The sequence below is a fragment of the Megalobrama amblycephala genome, linkage group LG7, assembly GCF_018812025.1.
Source record: "Megalobrama amblycephala isolate DHTTF-2021 linkage group LG7, ASM1881202v1, whole genome shotgun sequence".
In the NCBI taxonomy this organism is placed as follows: domain Eukaryota; kingdom Metazoa; phylum Chordata; class Actinopteri; order Cypriniformes; family Xenocyprididae; genus Megalobrama; species Megalobrama amblycephala.
In genome coordinates, this window is record NC_063050.1 from 734020 (window position 1) to 756615 (window position 22596).

The 22596-nt window shown below is 35.9% G+C and overlaps 1 protein-coding gene across 1 annotated transcript in view; it reads right to left on the reverse strand.

The window, feature by feature from the left end:
- Positions 1-21637, reverse strand: part of LOC125271050 (regulatory-associated protein of mTOR-like) — an 81010-nt gene extending 59373 nt beyond the window's left edge. The window contains exon 1 of the mRNA XM_048194991.1: positions 21184-21637. The gene's annotated coding sequence lies outside the window, so the exon portion shown is untranslated. The remainder of the gene's footprint in view (positions 1-21183) is intronic.
- Positions 21638-22596: the final 959 nt, after the last annotated feature.

The following is a 22596-nucleotide window of genomic DNA, read 5'->3' on the forward strand; positions in this document are numbered from 1 at the left end:
GTTGGGATATTATAGAAAGTTTGTGACTAATTATTCAGTCCTCACCAGCCCGCTGACTGATCTCACTAAAAAGGAAGCACCAGATCTGGTTCAGTAGACAGAGCTGTGTCAGCAGGCTTTTACCTAAGTAAAGGCTGCTCTGTGTGGTGGACCACTATTACATTCCCCTTCTTGTTGCAGACTGACACATCAGACAGGGGGCTGGTTGCAGTCCTGTCCCAGGAGAGGAACGGTGCTGTACATTAGTCGCAAGCTCTCAAAGACAGAGACTAAGTACAGCACCATAGAGAAGGAGTGTTTGGCCATCAGATGGGCTGTTCTCACCCTGAGATATTATCTCCTGGGATGGGAATTCACCCTCTGTTCAGACCACGCCCCTCTGCAGTGGCCCCACCACATAAAGGATACCAACGCGCAGATAACTTATGCGAGTTGGGAGACGAGTGGTGAGTAAGTGGGTCAAGTTCAGATGACAAACACCTGTCTTGTTTCAGTAATCGGTGTGGAGAGACCGCATACAGCCACATGGAAATTAGACTCTGGAGAGTGGGAAAGACTGCTGACTCGTGCATGTGTGTGTGGAACTAATGCTCTGGAGAGCCACAAGTTTATATATTGCTTTTGCATTTTGTTATGCTGAGGCTGGTAGCATGACTTTGTTTGTTTAACGGAAATCCAAATAAAACCACAAGTAACAGTCAAGCCGACCCAATCCTCTTCCTTCCTGAACTCTGACTTTGTTACAGAAGGTTTGGATTTTGTTATGCAACTTCAACAATGATAAGATCCCTGCTGCTCTCTCTAATTTCCACAAACAAGTGCTATAAGCATTGTCTATGATTTTCAAACAATTTTTCTCCAGCCACTTACTTCGTTTGGAATAATATTTGTTATAAACAAGTCCTTATTTTTTGATGGTTTAAGAATGGGATCAATCGGGTTAGTCAATTATTTAATAAGGATGGGAACTTATTTACATATCAAGAATTTCTCTCTCACTATAATGTTCCTATTACTCCAAAACAGTTTGCCACTGTATTTGGTGTTATCCCTAATGCTGTCATTATGCTATTTAAGGGTTATAATACAGTTCTGTAATATCTCTCCCAGACCCAGCTGAGTAGTATGTAGGGAGATTGTTTTAAATCATCCACATCAAACAAATAATAGAAATACAGGTTTCCTATTTCTTAATGATTTTGTCTCCACTCCTAATGTCATTACAAGATGGATCAGGTTAGTGGAATATATTTTGTGGAAGAAGTTTTAGACTCTTCCTAACAAGTATCTATTGGTAAATAAGGTCAAAGATATTTCTGTATTGTCCTGTTAAACCCTTCATTGTGTCAAAATTTAAATTGAGTATAGACTGTGAATTGTTTATTCAGTTGGCTTGAAGTTAATTAAATAGACAATTTCAAAAGTTGAAGTGAGTTCCCTGTTTTATTTATTAGTCAGAATAGGTATAGTTCAATATTTTAATTGCAAAAGCTGAATAACCAATAAAAAGCCTACTGATTGATCAGTGAAATACTCAACGATTAGTCAATTAATTGTTCTAATAATAGTAAGATTAATTGATTATCGAAATAATTGTTTGTTGCAGCCCTATCTGGAAAGCTGAATGCCTGAAAATATTCAAGAAACAGCAGAAAACTAATCTTTTCCATGAGCACTTAACTGCATCCTGCTGATTAAAAAAAAATTGCTTTCACTTAGCTTCCACACTTTGAAAGAACACTTATGAATAGAGTTAATGTGAGAGTGAGTGGCCATGTAAAGTGGCTAATGTTAGATAGGGCTGAAACAATTAGTCGACAAAAAATTGTCAACAAATATCTTTGTTGTCGAGTAGTCGTTTGATCTCATGTGACCTAATGTAAGGGCCTGCAATATCACGATTTGACCGCTACGGCACTTTAGCGCTAGAGTGTAATGCAGACCTTACAAATGCTATTGTGGTAGAAGAAAACAGTGTGAATTATGACGGAGTGCAAATGAACCCGAACTAGCAAGATGTGGGAAAGTTTCACAAAACTTCAAACCAAGAATGCTGTTGTGTGTAATACATGCAAGACGGAACTTGCCTTTCACAGGAGCAAAACGTGCATGTTGGAGCACTTAAAGAGGAAACATCCCAGCACAAGAGGAGCCGGTGAGAGGTGAGTGTTCCCCAGCTGTAGATAACTAACAAGCAGTAAATCTCTTTATTAGAGAATGCAATACTACTATTTATAGTAATAATATTACCATTCTTTGTATTGAAGTAAATGTCCCTTTTTCTGTTTCAGTTCTAAGAGAAGCAGTGGGCCTAATATTGATGATTTTTTTCTGAGGAAGAATTCTTGTACTCCTCAGCAAGCTGCTCTTACAAAGTCAATTCTGAACATGAGAAGGCTTTCATGAAATGGTTTCTGAATTCAATCCTGGATATATCCTTCCATCAAGAACCTACTTTTCAAGATTTATATGAAAAATATGAAAAAGCTGTCAAAAAGTAAATAGATTTGCAGAATTGCAAATACAAACCTGATTCCAAAAAAGTTGGGACACTGTACAAATTGTGAATAAAAAAGGAATGCAATAATTTACAAATCTCATAAACTTTATTTTATTCACAATAGAATATAAATAACATATCAAATGTTAAAAGTGAGACATTTTGAAATGTCATGCCAAATATTGGCTCATTTTGGATTTCATGAGAGCTATACATTCCAAAAAAGTTGGGACAGGTAGCAATAAGAGGCCAGAAAAGTTAAATGTACATATAAGGAACAGCTGGAGGACCAATTTGCAACTTATTAGGTCAATTGGCAACATGATTGGGTATAAAATGAGCCTCTCAGAGTGGCAGTGTCTCTCAGAAGTCAAGATGGACAGAGGATCACCAATTCCCTCAATGCTGCGGCGAAAAATAGTGGAGCAATATCAGAAAGGAGTTTCTCAGAGAAAAATTGCAAAGAGTTTGAAGTTATATCAAGAATATCATCTACAGTGCATAATATCATCCAAAGATTCAGAGAATCTGGAACAATCACTGTGCATAAGGGTCAAGGCAGGAAAACCATACTGGATGCTCGTGATCTTCGGGCCCTTAGACGGCACTGTATCACATACAGGAATGCTACTGTAATGGAAATCACAACATGGGCTCAGGAATACTTCCAGAAAACATTGTCGGTGAAGACAATCCACAGTGCCATTCGCCGTTGCCAGCTAAAACTCTATAGGTCAAAAAAGAAGCCATATCTAAACATGATCCATGCGTTTTCTCTGGGCCAAGGCTCATTTAAAATGGACTGTGGCAAAGTGGAAAACTGTTCTGTGGTCAGACAAATCAAAATTTGAAGTTCTTTTTGGAAAACTGGGACGCCATATCATCCGGACTAAAGAGGATAAGGACAACCCAAGTTGTTATCAGCGTTCAGTTCAGAAGCCTGCATCTCTGATGGTATGGGGTTGCACGAGTGCGTCTGGCATGGGCAGCTTACACATCTGGAAAGGCACCATCAATGCTGAAAGGTATATCCAAGTTCTAGAACAACATATGCTCCCATCCAGACGTTGTCTCTTTCATGGAAGACCTTGCATTTTCCAACATGACAATGCCAGACCACATACTGCATCAATTACAATATCATGGCTGTGTAGAACAAGGTTCCGGGTACTGAAATGGCCAGCCTGCAGTCCAGATCTTTCACCCATAGAAAACATTTGGTGCATCATAAAGAGGAAGATGCGACAAAGAAGACCTAAGACAGTTGAGCAACTAGAAACCTGTATTAGACAAGAATGGGACAACATTCCTATTCCTAAACTTGAGCAACTTGTCTCCTCAGTCCCCAGACGTTTGCAGACTGTTATAAAAAGAAGAGGGGATGCCACACAGTAGTAAACATGGCCTTGTCACAACTTTTTTGAGATGTGATGATACCATGAAATTTAAAATCAACTTATTTTTCACCTAAAATTATACATTTTCTCAGTTTAAACATTTGATATCTCATCTATGTTGTATTCTGAATAAAATATTGAAATTTGAAACTTCCACATCATTGCATTCTGTTTTTATTCACAATTTGTACAGTGTCCCAACTTTTTTGGAATCGGGTTTGTACATGTTTCAGGAACAATCTATGGTAACAACTTTACAATAAGGTTCATTAGTTAACATTAGTTAACATGAACTAATAATGAACTGTACTTCTACAGCATTTATTTATCTTTGTTAATGTTAACTTCAACGTTTACTAATACATTCATTAACAAATACACTGAACTAACATGACCAAAAAATGAACAGCAGTATTTTCATTTACGTTAGCAAAAATGAATAATGTTACAAATGTACTGCTTATATTAGTTAGTTCATGTTAGTTAATATATTGTTTACAAATGAAACCTTAGTGTGAAGTGCTTCTATATTTCAAACTAAACACCCAGTAAAGATGACTAAACAACAGTTTAACCACTAATAGAGTTAAAATGTTCAACTAAAATATTCTGATGTTTTTTTAAAGGTAAAGGAAACTATTCAGGAAGGAAGAAGCTTCATTGCACTGACCACTGACATCTGGACTAGCCTCGCAACAGAAGCATACCTTGGTGCCACATGCCACTTCATCACTGAGGACTGGAAAATGAAGAGTATCACTCTTGCAACCATGCCTCTTGATGAACGACATACTGGTGTCAACATAGCCACATGGCTTAAAGATGTTGTCACAAAATTCAACATTTCCGTAGACAACATTAAAGCAGTTGTTCATGACAATGGATCAAATGTTGTGTCAGCGCTAAAATTGCTGGCAGAGACATAAAATGGTCTCCGTTCGCTGTACGTGACATTCACTTCAGCTTGTTGTGAACAATTCCCTTAAAGAGACCACCATCAGCAAAGCTTTGGGAGCTGCAAGGACCTTGATTGAACATTTTAGAAGAAGTGAACTGGCCAATACTAAGCTGAAAGAAAAGAAGCAGCAGATGAACACACCACAGCATAAGCTGATACAAGACGTGACAACCCAGTGGAATAGCACCTACTTTATGCTGGAGAGACTGCTGGAGCAGCGCAGGCCCATCACTGCCATGCTTTATGATCCTGAAGTGGCACCTGACTGCCATGCTTTCTGATCCTGAAGTGGCAAACATTACTTTGATTTGAAGCCTGATCAGTGGTCATTGCTTGAAGAGCTGACCCAGGGCCTTAAATTAGTTCAGCCGGAACCGGGAACACTTCCTATAACACCAGATGTACTCGTTACATCAGAAAAAGAATGGCATCTATGCTAATATTAGTCTTTCTGTTTATCCCGAGGTTTACCGTAGTCAATCGGATTCGGGCCCTATCCAGATGAGACCGAGGACCGGCGCCTTGATACGACCACAACGCAGCCCTGAAGTATCAGCAGAGATCGAGTCGACTAGATCATCCATTGTGAAGGCCTCATCGACACGACAGCCAGTGCCACAGTTTCCTCAAAATTATAATCACGATTATTAATTACGTTTATTCTATCAAAAAGAGTAATGTAATTATGGCTATTTTGCAAGTTCTTTACCAACCTACAATTCACCCAAAAGGCCTGTAGGTGGCACAACGACTTAATTTAACCAACTATGATAACTTTGTTAGATGGTAAATCAATACAAAACATGGTTTTGGTGAGCGCTTTGTAATATGTATTCACATTAGATTTTAAAGCAACAAAATTCGTTTGCAATAAGACAAACCAGATTCAAATTGCCCGGCAAATTTGTAAAGCAAAGAACAATCATTTCTAGCTGATCAACATTATGAAAACTGGTGAAACCTTTAGGAACTTCAAAAGATAAAACAGTGAAACTCCTAATATTACTTCCAATATTTCCAAATTATGTTCATTTTCATAGAGTGGGCCAATATCATGACGATTATTTAAAATCAATCGGGAGAAGCAGATATCGTTATCGTGATTAAAATACGATTAATCGTGCAGCCCTAATTTAATTTAATTTGACTTGACATTTGATATTCAACAGTATTCTTGACATTTATTCAACAGTGCTTTTGATCTGCCTGCATTGACACTATTCTTTAAAAGGAAAATTATATACCAATTATCAATGTAAAGCTGCTTTGACACAATCTGCATTGTAAAAAGCGCTATATAAATAAGGGTGACTTGACTTGACTGCAGCCTTTTCAATGCGCCACTGAGTTTCTTAGTGGCCAAGAGTATGCAACATTGTCATGTCTTCCTCAGCTTGCAAAAGAACTACAGAGGTCTGTGCAACAATCCCTCAGCTTTGAAACAACACCTGGAAAAGCTTTTTTTAGCCAAAGCTTCTAAAGAGTTAACAGAAAGGTGGGGGGAAATCAGTACTTTCTTCAAGGAGAAAGGCAACACTGTTCTTCTGTCAGCAGCCCTAGATCCAAGGTTTAGAAAAACTCAAGTTTATGCCTGCTGAACAGAGGATAGAGGTTCAAAGCACTGTCGAAGTCCTTGCTATTAAAGCAGGAAAAGAGCTCTGGAAAATTACAGAAGAAGGGCGGCTTCAGTGTCACAGTGTCACTGTTCCAAGGAGAGAGGAAGAGTCAGTGCTAGAAAACCTCCTCCAGTCTGACACTGACAGCCTCAGTGAAGAGTCACCGCCCCATGAGGAACAAAAGATTCAGGTGGTGAGAAAGGAAGTACAAATGTACTTCTCAGAATCCCAAATAGCCAAACAAGATCCATTACGTTGGTGGAAGGAAAATGAGGGATGTTTCCCTAACCTATCAAAGCTTGCAAGATCTTTTCTTTGCATTCCTGCCACATCCACTCCAGCAGAACGGATCTTCTCTGCTGCAGGAAACGTTTGCTCACAAAAAAGAGCAAGCTTGTCATGTGAACATGTTGATATGCTGACCTTTCTTAAATTTTAATTCAGCACTTATTTGAAAATCCAAAAAAGGCCAGTGCAGAAATAACACTGTTACTGCTTTTCATTAAACTGAGCACTTGTTTTAGAAATGAAGCTCTTAATACTGCTGACAGTATTAAGATATATATATATATATATATATATATATATATATATATATATATATATATATATATATATTTATTTTTTATTTTATTTTTTTGTCTGTAATGCTGCTGATTAGTTTTTGTTTATTTTTTTTCTATTGAAAGAGAACAGAATATTTAAACAATGCTTAGAGAGCATTTGTGTGTGATTTGAGTTGGACAGAAATCTGAAAACTTAAGAGAATTACCTGTTTAGTTGGCTCAAAGTTCATTAAAACAACTATTTCAAAAGCTGTAGTGGTTTTCTTTTTTTGTTTATTAGTTAGAATATGTATAACTCAATGTTTTAACTAATTGAAAAAGCTGAATAATCGTTCAAAACTTACTGATTAGTCATCAAAATAATTGATGATTGGTCAATTAATCGTTCTAATAATCATTAGATTAATTGATTATCAAAATAATCGTTTGTTGCAGCCCTAATGTTAGACTTCTACGAACATGTTTCAAGTAATAAGCCATGTTTGAGTTCGATGAATGATAGGCAAACATTTGGATTTCCTGCCCGGCATAATTACCAAATGGATCAGCATTTTAATGATCTGTCCAAAACAGACTGCATAACTTTGGCACTTCCTGTATTCCTTCACAGTATAACCTATTTATTAAAAATGAGTGATCTGTATTCAAAACTGTGAAACAGTTAATTCAACTTAAAATCTTTAAGTGACTTCAATGATTTTAACATTTTGAATTCAAGGAACTCAAATAAAATAAGTCGAAATCACCTAAAGACAAATTCACACTGCACCGACAGACGCAGACCAACGCTGACACTCACCAGATTACAGCATGTCACTTCTCAACATTCTAATTTTGATTCAGCATGTTCAATTAGCGAAAACAACCACTGACAGACGGTAACAGACTCTGACGGGTAACACACTGATCCAGACAAAGTGTCTGTCGTCGTCTGTCAGTGTGGTGTGAATTAGCCTTAACTAAAATTTTATTTTAACTTCTGAATGATATCATCTCAAATAAACCTTTGGTGGCGGTAATGAGCTGTATGGCCTACCTGCTAAGAAACAAAGAAAAAATGTCTTACACTACAAATGAACTGCATTCGGCTACGTTTAAAACATGCTACGCAAAAATTCTTCAACATGGAAACAGTCAACATTTAGACTATCATCTAATGTCAATTTATTCAATATTTTACACAAATTACTTTTAAACAAATAAAAAACTTGCATTTAAAATTGCGCTCAGATTTGAATTGTCATTTTAACAGACGGCATGCAAGAGTCATTGCCTCAACATGTTTCTGTGCAATATATATCGGTCAGCATCATTTCTGTGGTCGCCTGCTGCAGTTCGTTTAGCGGCTATAATCTGTAAAGTATACTTTTCAAAACATCTTTAAATAATAAAAGTAATCTAGAGCAGTAATCTAGAGCAAATAATAACAGCAATCTAGAGCAATCTATTGTGGCCCTGTTGATTATCACAGTCTTGAAGCTTAAGAGTCAAGGAAACTAAACAATGTTTAGAATTAAATTAGCTGTAATGGGGTGATATTGTCATTATGTCTGACGTTTCTTTTGCCTCCATATTTATGTGGTTTTATTTTCTATACAGGTTCTATACAACTTCTGAGCCGGAGCATACCAAGGTGTGAGTAAACTACAGTTTGCGGATGGGAAGCCTGTAATGACTTAAAGTACATTTTAAAACTCCAATTGATTTATGAGATTAACATATCTCATTGTGTTCAAGTCTGGTCATTTTCAGTGGCCTGCACTTCGATTGGAGTAAATTTCTCAGTTCGACTGAACTTCTGTTTATGTTCGCTGATTAATATATATGTAAATAAATGCCTAAATTAAATTTGTTTATCATGTAAAGTGATTGTGTCTCTTCAGAAGACCGGATTAAAGGTGCCCTAGATTGTTTTTTTACAAGATGTAATATAAGTCCTAGGTGTCCCCTGAATGTGTCTGTGAAGTTTCAGCTCAAAATACCCCATAGATTTTTTTTAATTATTTTTTTTAACTGCCTATTTTGGGGCATCATTAACTATGCACTGATTTTTTCAGCACGGCCCCTTTAAGAGATGCGCTCCCTCTGCCCCACGAGCTCTCGACTATATATACATCGCATAAACAAAGTTCACACAGCTAATATAACCCTCAAATGGATCTTTACAAGATGTTCGTCATTCATGCTGTATGCATGGTTCGAATTATGTGAGTAAAGTATTTATTTAGATGTTTACGTTTGATTCTGTGTGAGTTTGAGGCTATGCTCTGTGGCTAAAGCTAACATTACACACTGTTGGAGAGATTTATAAAGAATGAAGTTGTGTTTATGCATTATACAGACTGCACGTGTTTAAAAATGAAAATAGCAACGACTCTCGTCTCCGTGAATACAGTAAGAAACGATGGTAATTTTAACCACATTTAACAGTATATTAGCAACATGCTAATGAAACATTTAGAAAGACAATTTACAAATATCACTAAAAATATCATGATATCATGGATCATGTCAGTTATTATTGCTCCATCTGCCATTTTTCGCTGTTGTTCTTGCTTGCTTACCTTGTCTGTGCACAGATCCAGCCGTTAATACTGCCTTTCCTTGTCTAATGCGTCGAATGGGCTGGCATTATGCAAATATTGGGGTCATACATATTAATGATCCCGACTGTTACGTAACAGTCGGTGTTATGTTAAGATCCGAGTGTTTTCCGGAAGTCTTTTAAACAAATGAGATTTACATAAGGAGGAGGAAACAATGGGGTTTGAAACTCAATGTATGTCTTTTCCATGTACTGAACTCTTGTTATTCAACTATGCCGAGGTAAATTCAAATTCTGATTCTAGGGCACCTTTAAACTACTGGATTCATATGGATTTCTTTTATAATCTTTTCATGAACATTTTGAAACATCAGAGTTTTGACAGAAATCTCTAATTTCATTAAAAATATCTTCATTCATGCTCTGAAGATGAACAAAAGTCTTATGGGTTTGGAATGACACAAGGCATGACAAGACAGCGTTTTCATTTTTTGGTGAACTATCCCTTTAACTACAGACATATGGCTGCACTTCTGATGGGGTTGATAGATGTTAGTGCATCAAGTTTGAGTGGTTATTCCATTTGGCTATTTAGCTTTTTTTACTTTTAATAAATGAAAATAATTTACTACATTTCTAGGAAATTGAGAATTAACTATTGCATTCTTAAGATATATATATAGAAGCTTGTTTCCTTCATGGAATAAAAAAAAATGTAAAAAATAATTGCGACTTTTTATCTCGCAATTCTGACTTTTTTTCAGAGCTGCATGATATAAAGTCGCAATAGCGAGTCATTGTCAGAATTGAGAGATATAAACTCGCAATTGTGAAAAATAAAGTCAAAATTGTTTATAGTTTATATCCGGTAACTGACTTTTATTCTCACAATTGCGAGTTCATATCTCACAATTCTGACTTTTTTCTCACATTTCGTCCCCTAGGAATTATAAGGTTCTATCTGACATTTTTGTCAAAATTGAGTTGTTCACATATTCATATCCTGTGACAACCAATTTACATTATGCGATGTTTCTTTTTTTAAGTTGTGTACATTTTGTTTTTGTTTTTTTTTAGAAAACAAAAAAGGTTCTATCTACAAAGTCTCACTCTAGTACTCACATACGTTCTATAAGGTTCTATCTGTGTGAGCCAATCAGCACTTTGACTGCACACACGAGGACCAATCAGGATCAGCGTTCTTTGTCATGTTGCCGCGATAACGGAATTGAGCCCAGAAAAACGCTAAATCGGTGAAGAGAAGACTAAATAATTTCACACAATGTGATGTTTATTAGAAACCTCATGATCAACTATTTTATTTATGATCTTGTCAATGACAGCAGTCCAAATTCAAGGGAATTACAGTCTTTTTGTGTGTTTTGTTGTATCTAATTGCTGAGTTGTTGTTTTCAGTGAGACAGCAGCGCTATTACGAGGATAGGTTCGGGTTTTGTAGTATATTTGCTTATTTCCAGTCACTTCATTGTCATACGAGGGAAAGTTATGTATATATTAGGTTACGTTTTAACCTTGATACATCCTGTTTATTTGAATTGAGCTGTACAGCTAAAGCTCTACGCTATGGCATACTGGATTAAAGTGTATACAAGATTAAGTGAGATGAAATGTTACATTTTTACATTATTGGTAAAAACTGAGTTGTTGCATAGTTTAAGTAATTTAAATATTTTAAATGTAAAATATTTTTAACTATATAGAGATTTTCATTTTTCAATGTTTATTAAACTTTGTTAAACACCTTTGCTGAAGCATTGTCTGTTTTCTTGCAGTAAAATATAAAATGTCTTATATTTTACAATATTAAGCCTTAAAGGTCAAAGTGTCAATAATTTAATTGATGGGGTCTTAATTACAACAATAAATGTTAGCATGTTATTTCAGCCGTACTGATGCCTAGAGAGAAAGCCATTGTACATGTCCCACTTTCTGTGGAATAAAGTCCAGCTCAGATGTATTACAGTAGATGCTTTCTGTCTAAACAAAAGGAAACTTAAACTTAGATGGTTCCTGCAATTATGTGTTAAATTACCTATCATATTCCTACTTAAATTTAACATCTGCACTGGACAAAAGATTTAGCACTGCATTTTATGCTTAATTTGAATGTGAAAAAAATATTTAAAATATGAAATAAATGTCATAAAAACCATCAAATTTAACTTTCTGATGCATGTCAACACATTGTTACAACACTAATTTTATGTTTTAAAACAAATTATAATAAAAATATAATAAATTATATTATAACTGTTTGTGTTTCATGAAAATTATTGCTTTAATTATTTTTTTTGGCAGATAGAACCTTATAATTCCAAGCGAAAAGTGATTTTTTAGAATTAGAAGGTTCTATCTACGTTTGACCCATTCCAAAAATCCCCATTTACAAATTGAGAGGATTTTGATATTGTACATTTAGAATACATTTAGGGTCCCTGTCATTTTCATGTTTGAAATAAAATTGTTCCCCATGTAGTTTTTGCTATATGGAATGCAAAAACTTTGAAGCTCAATATCTCAAAATTCCAAGGGACAATTTGCAGAAGGAAACACAATGCATTAAAGGGTTAGGTCACCAAAAATATTCTCGTCACTTTATATTGAACCACTGTACTCACATGAACTGATTTAAATATGTTTTTAGTACATTAATGGATCTTGAGAGAGGAAATGTCATTGCTGGCTATGGAGGCCTCACTGAGCCATTGGATTTCAACAAAAATATCTTAATTTGCGTTCTGAAGATTACGAAGGTCTTAAAAGAACTTTTCTTTCCCATCTAAATTTTTATGTAAATTAACTTTTGTATTCTAAATAAAAAATTACGTTGGCCGAGAGAGCTCAACGTGCTGCAAATGAAGAAAACACATGCAAATAGAAAAAACACCAGCAAATAAAGAAAACATCTTCATCAGTTTGACAACACATGCACTGCAAAAGTCCACAACATACAAATAGAGAAACACGCTGCAAAAATATGGAGATAGGATTGTAGCAAAATACCAAATAAATAGATTATGATCCACAAATAAATGTAAATATATTCACAAAAACATTATTGTATCCACAAATGAATAGAATGAGATCCACAAATATATATGTTAGGAGTTTCACAAAAATAGAATTCACAAATAAATAAAATGAGATTTGATAATAAAAAAACATATTCACAAATATGTTTTTATGTCACAAGCACAACTCTGCCTGTATTTATTTGTGAATCACCACTTGTGCGTTTGTGAACTGCTTTCTGTGCATTTGTGGATCGCTGCACGCATTTGTGGATCTCTTCATGTGCATTTGTGAATCACTTCGCGCATTTGTGGATTCTGAAACAATTCTAGCGTCAGGACCTCAGACAAATCCACAAATAGGTCAACTCCACCCACCGACTACTCAAGCCAATCAGATAACAGCCACGTGGCGCTGACCAATTGCAGCACACTCTCACTACAACCAATCACGTTTTGCTTTACAATCGGGGGCGGTCTCTCGTCCTGCATTGGCTTAGAAAGGAAGTAGAGGGTTCGTAAACAATGGTATAGTAAAAAGAGGTTTAAAATTTATATTTCGTAAGACCATTAGACTGTGTCTCAAGCCAAGCCAAACTATTATATTTTATGCGTCATTAAAAATGCCAGAGAAACAGTGCTCTCTGTTATGGGAACAACAAAGTTATACTGGATACGGATGCGTTATGGAAGTGTCACGTTATTCAAGATAGAACAGAAAGCCTCAATAATTAGAATTATAATAACTTAATTATAATTAGGTGAATGGCTCTATTAACTTATCTAACTGGATTTAACCTTGTGATAAACATGTGAGTTTGCAAAATAGATCTTATCATCACATAACAGCATTTCTCAGTTTATCAATCAAACATCGACGAGCAGCAAACCAGCTATTAAACACTAACAGGCCCTTAAATAATATTTTAAACATTAATTAAACATTTTAACGTTACCATTGTTTGTAGAGAAGACATTTTAAATGTGACAGGTTATTGAATGAAATAGCCTATAGATTAAGTAAAATGTCCAGCAGTCAAACACTTGATCACCCAAATTTCCGATGAATCAGACTTAATAGATTTTTATTGTAAAAGTTATTTAGCCTACAGCATACAAAATAAATACATACAATTTAATTTTCTGGCTCGTGTCGCACCGCGCCTCTTGTAGACAGTATAGCTGCATGTACATGGACACTAATAATGTAATCTGTTTGTTTATAATGATTATAATGCCTTCTATTTGCTGCATCGCGCCGTGCCGCGCCGCTCGCGTCAGGTAGAGGTGTTATAGCTGGGGATCTGTGAATGATCATAATTCATACATAGCCTTTATCCCGATTCACTGATCCTGGTGGCAATATAAAGAACATACTCAAAAAATCATCCCCGTCTGAATGATGCCTGAAACTTTACTGATGAGTTTCATGAAGTTTTATTGTACATTAGCTACCATGAAATGTCCATTTTTAACTCCAGACAATCACTGTAAGAGCTTATGCCTTTTCATGGTTGCTTAAACTGGTAAACTTTCTATCGGTAAGAAAACTCAGATGAACTGTAATAATGTGCACGACACGTTCTCAGTGGCGGTTCTAGACCATTTCAACTGGGGGGGCAAAGCTGGGGCCAGTTGTACTGTTAGAGGGGCCAGTTACATTTAGACCTTATTGTTGTCATATAATTTTCTGCACTGGGTATCGTTAAGGTTAACGGTATTACTACTCTTACCGATACTGCTTATCGATCCGGTACTTTAACGGTATTCTTATCTGTACTTTTTGTTTATATATAATATAATATAATATAATATAATATAATATATAGCTGAATGAGCTGAATTAATAATGAGCTGAATTAACTTTGCTTTATATTATATAGTGTCCAGCTTTTTTGGTTCTATCTTTTATTTAAGATACAGTAAGAACATGAACAAAGAAACAAAGTAAAACAAACTGACAAATACAATAAAACAAAGATACAAATGAAATAAAGTGCTTTAATTTGTTCATGTGTTCAGGTAAGTAATATAGGCCTAGCTTATAAAAGAAATCTAAGTAAAGTAACTAAACGTAAAATAACACTGCATGGTTTTCACAGTATAAATTAATAGATTAATGCCTATTAAAGATAACTATATTCAGATGAAGAGCTGTAAGTGATTTTCTCTTTGCATTTTGTTGTTTGATTAACATTGATGGCACAATCGTCAGAAGGTGACTGCTGTCACAATAGAGGACAATAGATATTAACACACATCGGATTTTCTCCAAGCTGTTCATGTACACTTACCATATAAACTGCGTTTAAGTAGTTAAACATGCTCCAATCCGGTCATTTTAACATATTTTTGTGTGTATTTGATCATTTGGACATGTGTAATTTGTCTATTTGCGATCCGTTTTGGAGCGCGCACACACAATTCAGCTTGAGGAACAGCGTCTCTTGCACGGATTATTGTGCTTTCAACGTTTTAAACCGTTGATAATAATTATCAAACATTTACGGCTGATTTACGACGGTTTAAGGCTGATTTATACTTCAGCGTCGGACCTACAGCGGAGCCTCGGCGGCGTAGGCTATGCGTCTGTTTTCATTTACTTCTGCGTCGTTGTCCGCGTCTACGTGCATGCAGACCACTAGGAGGCAGTGTACTCAGTCATGTTGAGTATCAAAACAAAAGCTGAAGAGGAAGCAGCTTGTCATGTACGTTATCAGAGAAGCTTACAAACAGAAATGGCAGAGAAGCAGCAAATAGGTAATGACTTTTGTTGCAGTTTGACTTCATGTGTTCCCTGAAACAGAGTGTTTTTTCATTCATATGGAAGTTGAAAGAGCTCGCTCTTCTCTGAGTGCTCCACGGCAGTTTTTTGACCCGAGGGAGGGGTTCTAGCAGACCAATCACAGCGCTTGCAGTCCACGTAGAATTAATGTGTTGTTACATTTTTGAAGAGGTGCATGTCAGGCTACGTCGTAGGCTACGCGTGCTACGCACAGCCTACGCCGTTGCTACGGCGTACACTCGACGCAGAAGTATAAATCAGCCTTTAGGGAGAAAGGAACGCGCAAAGCTGTGAAGAGAATGAAGGTGTACTAGACGAAACGCGGCTAGTTTTAAATAGTTTTACCTCAGATATCTTCTGTCTGATCCTTGGAAGCCAAAATCGAAATCAAAAATAAAATTAGCTTAATATCACAGGCCTAAAGTGTAAGCAGACGTTTAGTTGTTTAGTTCTCTCCTCCATCGTCACCATTAAACAGGGCTTTCATGTGAGCGACTGCGCGCGCTGTGGATCCTCTCTTCTGGATTTCGAAAGCAAAAATGCATCATATACAAATGTCCTAATATTATTTACAGACTCAGCTGGCGACTCTGGCGAGATATCATTTGCAAGATAATGTCTACATAGCAATAGGGCTGAAACGATTAGTCGACATTATTATAAAAAATTGTCGACAAATATTTTTGTTGTCGAATAGTCTCTTGATCTCATACGACCTATTTGAAGGGCCTGCAATAACGCGGTGTAACCAGTGGGGCGCTGTAGTGCAATACTGTAGTGCAGCCCTCCCGGATCCAATCCAATAAAAGAAATCAGCGCTTTGGAGAGCATAGTGCAAACGAAGTCGAACCCGTGAAATGTGGGAGATTAACATAGCATAAACATAACAAACATAACGTTTAGTATAACTACAGAATACTGTCATGCAGGGCCACCAACTCTCATTCAAACTCACTGTTCTCACGCCACACGTTCATTTTCTCACACAGTGAAAGATGCATCGCAGAGCAAAGAGGACACAGACAATACACCAACAGATCAGGTTACTTTTGATATAAAACTAAGTCTAAGCTTTTAAATTCAGTCAATATTACTACGGGATTGAAACAATACTTGTGGTGGTGACGCTGTTTAAGGTTGTGTGGCAGATCGCTGTAACACCTCGGTTCAAGCGGCACGTGAACCTATTCCTCTCTATTACAGCGTGAAATAAACATGAATGAACATCAAAAAGTACTTACTGAACTTACTGAAATGAATCCATCTCTATTGTAATCACTTAATCTGAATTTTAACCGCAGAAAGTCAATAAAACTTGCAAACAAATATATCACACAAAATGTAACATTTACCTCAGGAAAGCCATTCAATGACCATAAACTCGATAGTTTAATAATTTTCAAGCCAACTGAATAGACCTATATCCTTCAGGTTAAAAAAATATAATGTAATTATGTGTTTTTTTTTTGAAAAATTAAACAACAACACACATGCACACACACACACACATATATATATATATATATATATATATATATATATATATATATATATATATATTAAAAAAATATAATATGATATATAATATGTGTGTGTATGTATGTTGTTGTTTAATTTTTCAAAAAAACCCACATAATTACATTATATTTTTTTAACCTGAAGTATATTGGTCTATTCAGTTGGCTTGAAAATTATTAAAAATACACTTTTAAAAGCTGAAGTGATTTCCTTGTTTTATTTACTAGTTAAAGTACAGTATAACTCAATATTTTAACTAATTGCTAAAGTAGAATAATCGAACAAAGCTTGCTGATTAATCAGTGCAATAATCGATGATTAGTCGATTAATCGTTCTAATAATCGATAGATTAATCGATTATCAAAATAATCGTTTGTTGCAGCCCTACATAGCAATAATAAATGAACATGTATTTTCTTCATAATTTCTCAAGTACCAATAGCAGAACTGTACATCAGAGCTTATCGATACACTGGTCTTTCATAATTTAGCCCCGGGGTCAATATAATACCGGGTTTCAGTACCCATCCCTAGTTACATTTCTGTTCCGCATTGCCACTGTCTAATAACGGATGTAAAAAACAACAATCGCAAAAAAACAGTTTCGTAAAAATTATTTCACACTCCACATTTAGGGGGGCCACAAGGGGGTCCAAGCTTGTTGTCACAGGGGCACTGCCCCCGAGGAGTATTTGTGGATTTGTCCGAGGTCCTGACGCTAGAATTGTTTCAGAATCCACAAATGCACAGGAAGAGATCCACAAATGCGCGCAGCGATCCACAAATGCACAGAAAGCAATTCACAAATACACAGGTGGTGATTCACAAATAAAAGCAGGCAGAGTTGTGCTTGTGACATAAAAACATATTTGTGAATATGTTTTTTTTTTATTAGCAAATCTCATTTTATTTATTTGTGAATTCAGTTAATTTTTGTGAAACTCCTAACATATATTTGTGGATCTCATTCTATTCATTTGTGGATACAATTATTTTTTGTGAATGTCTTTACATTTATTTGTGGATCATAATCTATTTATTTGGTATTTTGCTACAATCCTATCTCCAAACAAAAAGTGCGTGCAAATAATGCGCTTCAAATAGCACATACCAGGCCCGGCGATCTCAAGCCCCTTCTTCGATGATCTGAATGATGATGATGATGATGATGATGATGATGAGGAGGAGGAGGAGGAGGAGGAGGAGGCTACTTTTAGAATTAACTTAATATTTTAATTTGCACTGTAATAAGATTAGCTAACTCATTTAAAAAAATAAATAAAAAAAAAACGTGTTTAACACCTACATCTCCTCTCATTTTTTCAATATGTATGGGTCACAAAAGAAATATTAAGAAATAAATTTAGGTTAAATAGTGTTATCGGAACATGTTGAAGTTGAGCTCTCATCGCTGAGTTTTTAATTTCACTTTCTGCAGTGAATAATTGACTGGGATTTGAGACATAAAATCAAGTAAATTATTAAAAAATATATGATTTATTATTAATAATTTATTAATAATATTTTTAACGCAAAATAACCCCCCCCCCATCATCATCATCATCATCATCATCATCATCATCATTCAGATCATCGGAGAAGGGGCTTGAGATCGCCGAACCTGGTCTGTGCTATTTGCAGCGCGTTATTTGCATGTGTTGTGGACTTTTGCAGCGCGTTTCTCTATTTGTATGTGTTGTGGACTTTTGCAGGGCGTTTCTCTATTTGTATGTGTTGCGGACTTTTGCAGCACGTATCTGTATTTGCATGTGTTGCGGATTTTTGCAGCGCATGTGTTGTCAAACTGATGAAGATGTTTATATATATATATATATATATATATATATATATATATATACACCCTATGTGTGTGTGTGTGTACTTGATTTTAAATAATTAAGTTTATCAACTTAAGTGTTTCCTCAATTTTTTTTTTTTTTGACAACTTATCGGGTTTATGTGGATTTTTATTTGCTGTGACTAACCAATTAATTAAAATTTGGTTGACTAAGCCTTTTTTTTGTCGACTAATGTTTAGTCTTCACTTTTCCTTCCTTCACTATCTTTTAATCCAGTGGTCTCAAACTGCCGGCCCGCGGGCCATTTACGGCCTGCGCTCCCCCTCCGCCCGGCCTGCAAATGATCTCAAAAATAAAACATAATCCGGCCCCCTAAATTATTATTATTCTCTAGTTGCTACCTGTCTGATATGCAAAAAAAAAGTCGCCGTTCTATGGGGGCATTCACATATCGCGTCACATAAGCGGCCGCGCCGCATTCTCCTTCTTTCCAAAGCACTTGCGCTCCAGTGGCGTCTGTTGTTGCTATGCAACCATGAGCCGCGCTCTCAACCGCGTCGCTTCTATTATGAACGCGCTTGCCTAAATTACAGTAAAAGCACTCGACTTTAAGTCACAAGCGATGCAACCATTAAACGTTACCGATGCTCAAACGGCATCTTGGGCAAATGTGTCTCAGCTGTGTGAGCACAAGCGCTGCCAGGTGTCTGTCAAGAAACAGAAGAGTGTACAAATGTATTCAGGGATTTTATTTGTTCAGTACAGTGTTGTTCAGTGCAAGATTTTAATGTTATTTAAGCTAACATAAAGTAGGGGAAAATACTTCCACTAAATGTTAAAAACAAATAATGTAACAATGAGAGATTTTTATTTTTTGGCAAAATAAAGTTGATATATATAACTCCAGTTTTTTGTTTATTTCTGACCCCTCCACGACACAAGTGTTGCTGGTTTTGTTCCTAAATTACAATTTTTTTTTATTCCATGCACCTTGTTGGATGTAAGAAGTTGCACCAGACTATTGCAATTAATAGTAGTAGTATTATATTAGTATATTAGTAGTATTATATTAGTATTATATAATTATATTACACTCTGTAACAATGAGAGCGACACTGCTGTTTACATTAAGTATGGTAAATAAAATATTTATAGTATAGGCATAAAAATATTTTAGTAGGCCTAATGAAATTTGAAGTAAATGAGAAATAATGCAAAGGAAAGTAAATTTTCTGAAATGTTGCACTTTCTTGCGCTTGAATGTTAATATGGCCCTCCTATTTGGTGTCAATCACAGAAACGGCCCCCCGCCAATTTGAGTTTGAGACCCCTGTTTTAATCCCTCCCTCCTCTAGCTTGCACTATTCCGGACATTGCCTGAAACTTTGTATTACTAGCACTTCTCATGTTTATTGCCTCTAAGATGAATCGTTTGTTGCTCATTTGTAAGTCGCTTTGGATAAAAGTATCTGCTAAATGAATTAATGTAAATGTAAGTCATTGTTCTGGCTTAACTTAGTAACTGTGCCAACATTTTACTTAATTGAGATGGCTTTTTGGTGTCCATATATCAGATTATTCATAGCTTTTATTGAAATTATACCATGACATGATACAAGATAAGGCTTAAATGGATCAAAGCAGAGAATGAACAGGCCAGTTGTAACAGTACCAGCAATTTAAAAATGCAAGCAAGCTACACAACAATTAGACAACACTGTCTCCAACATGAAGAGATATACCTGCAAGTATTATAGAGAGACTCGAGAAACAACACTGAATTCAAAAACCTTAAAGACTTTTCATTTGAAACCACAAAAACTAAGAACTGACAGATCTGAAACTGAACTTAACCTAAATCTACCACACTGAGAGACAAGAAAGATTTAATATAATAACAACAGTATTAAAGTAGTACTGCTGAATAAGGCTGTGTTGCAATACATTGTGTGAGTTACCTTATTAGGCAGCGATAAAATGTAGCATTTAATGCAAATTGTCTGTAATTTAGCAAACTATGACAGCAAAAAAACATGCTGCATCTAGGCAGATACCTAGGTTGAGATAAAGTCTATGATTGTCCAACCACTACAACTTAGCCTAAACAAGACAGCAAGTTTATAGCTACTGCAGTGCACATGGTATTAATGCATGATGCAGTTAGTGCTTTGCAAGAATTTGCTGCTTCACACACTAAACATACAAAAAGAAAATAACATGGTAAATATTATTTTAGCCTAAATACCATAACTACTGCCGTTATAGTTACACTGTAAAAAGCAGAGAAAAAATAGGATGTCCTCTAGTCTACACAGTAAGCGTTTTCAGAAACAGTGTCACTTTTCTTTATTGATGACAGTAGTGGATAATAAAGTATATTAGTTTTTTTAAAGCAACTATGATATTTTTGCACCAATGGTGAATTGTTTATGAGACATTAGATGGTTTTGTGAATTGTACTCGCACCTCTGGTCAGCAGAGTTCTCCAAAGCTCGAGCTGGAGATCCGCTGCGTCTACGGACGATAACACAGATCACTCCCGTCAGCAGCTTAAACGGCAGTGTCCACAGCCTGTGGAGAATCTGAAGGCGCTGGATCAAGACGTTTTTGCAGGGTGATCTGCGCTGGCTCTGCTTTTGGTTCTGGGTCAGGCGCAGCGGCCCATCATCATCCTCACACACACACACTGCGTGAGCCACGGCAGGCGCTCAGTAACTTAACCCCACGGTCTCTTTCCGTGCACTTTCTGTGCTCCGCGATAATGGATCAACACTGTGAAACTGCGGCAAATTTTAATAAGAATTCTAGGTAAGATTGTTTCTCAACACTTTCGCAAGGGCGCCGCCATCTTGGGGTGAACCCAGAATGCACCGCGCACATCGGGGCATACATCTGAGGACGTCAACGAACACGTCACCGATCGGTATGGATAGAGGAACCAAGCATAGCCCAAGTAATAATAAAGACATTAAATATAAGAATAAAACACTTTTTTAGTATGGTTTAAAAACGACATTTTATTGGTGACACAGTTGTTTCGCCATGATTGTCACTTACTTTCATATGGATCATTTCTAGATAAATTCAAACTTCTAATATCTGCAAAGGATTTATGCAGTTGTTTTTGTTGCTATACCTTCTGGGGCCCGTTTCAGAAAGGAGGTTAAGTGAGAACTATGAGTATTTTAACCCTGAAATGAGGGAAACTCTGGGTTTTCCATTTCAGAATGGGAGGTATGCAGGGCTGGAAATGGCTGAGATTCACTGGGGGGACTCTATATGGGAAGGTTTTTTTTTTTTTTTTTTTTACTTTCAATGACTTTTCAGATGTATGTAAATATAAAATATTATACAATTATATAATCTGCTAACATTCCTCCAAACAATATTTTCTTAATTATCAAGCAAGCACATTGAAAGGTCAATGAACAACATTTATGAATTGTGTGTGGCACAAACATGTTCATTCAACAGAATCTTTGCTTGGAGAAAATAACCTGTTTGATTTTGGCCAAATTAAAGATACATTGTCTAGGAATTTGCATATGTGGTGCATACTGAATTGAACGGGTCACAAACATTTTAAATACATTTGTCCTCAGGTCAAAGAAAACGTAATGTTTTGGATGGCTACTACTCAGTTTAGTATACTTTGAAAATCAACAATTACACATTTAAAGGGGAATCCAGTTTTAATGCAAAAGGGTAATAATGTAAATATAATAATATTCACTCATCCCTTTTCTTAAACAATGGTTAAAAGGGTTGAAATGTGATGTTTATCATTTTATAAAACTTTTTGTTTTGAAGATGTTACCATAGACCATAGAGTTTTTATTAGTTTAGTTTTATTCTAATATTCGCTGAAATAATTTCAAC